This window comes from Microtus ochrogaster, linkage group LG4 (genome assembly GCF_000317375.1).
Source record: "Microtus ochrogaster isolate Prairie Vole_2 linkage group LG4, MicOch1.0, whole genome shotgun sequence".
NCBI classification, from domain to species: Eukaryota; Metazoa; Chordata; class Mammalia; order Rodentia; family Cricetidae; genus Microtus; species Microtus ochrogaster.
In genome coordinates this window covers 2,924,845-2,925,945 of record NC_022030.1, presented here as the reverse complement: position 1 = coordinate 2,925,945, position 1,101 = coordinate 2,924,845, and positions in this window count along the sequence as shown.

The window sequence follows — 1,101 nt, the reverse complement described above, 5'->3', positions numbered from 1 at the left end:
GAAATGAGCCCAAAGCAAAAGAGATCCACACTGTAACTCCCCCGTCAACAGAGGAAGGGAAAACCCAGCTTCCTTGCCTTCAGATCCTCATTGGATTACAGGGTTCCCAACCACACAGGAATGAGCCTACTGTTTTACTCAAGCCCAGTTATAATCAGATACTTGAGCACCCCATGCCCCAGTACCCACTACAAGGTGCAGTGGAGTGTGAACCAGACACTAGACCGTCAATAAATCAGGGAAACTATAATCCCTCTGTGCTGCAAACAGAAGAGACACAAATGGGGTGATCCTGTGAGGAAACAGGCTTTAGAATAGGGCTTCTTCAGAACACGCAGAACAGGGCAGTGGGGAACAGAGGAGTAAGGTGGGATGGTGGTGTCTGTGAGACTGGGATGAGCTTTGGAGAAAAGGAGGGAGGCTGGAAGGAGGTGGAGTGATAATCATTTCCCAGCAGGGAGGGACTGTAGGTGCTGTAATCAAACTGTCTACCCTTTAAGATCCTCTGTTCCTAGGGGGGTTGTGTTTTACCAGCTTCAAAAGGCAAAGGGAGTGATCATAGGGGTTTTTCTACCAGTGACGTAAAATTGGGCAATAGTTTTTTGTAACTATTAAATGCAATCATAATATGCAAAAACTGTCCCAAGCTTCACTTGCGTAGTCCTTTCAGTTTGGGGATTGCCCTATGCAGTTTCTGGTTTTCACCAGGTCACATGACCCTATATGTGCTGGGTGTCATCTGTTGTGAGGCTCTGGTTTTGTCATCATTGCCTTCCAGTCATCCTTGCCCTCAGGTTATGTAGACGAGCATGCTCTCTTCCTCTTTATTAATTCATGATTTTAGTGCAAAACTAAGAAATGTATAATTTCTTCTTCAATGCTAACACTATACACATAAGCACAGATACATGAGTACACAACACTCATGCATTCACATAAATAAGCACATGCACACCCATGCACATGCATGAATATACCACACACACAAACATGAACACATACACAATATGTATGCACACATAAATGCATACACATCCTGCCATGCTTCACATATATATTTTTCATCTACTATTTCTACTACTATCACAAAATTATTAAGTC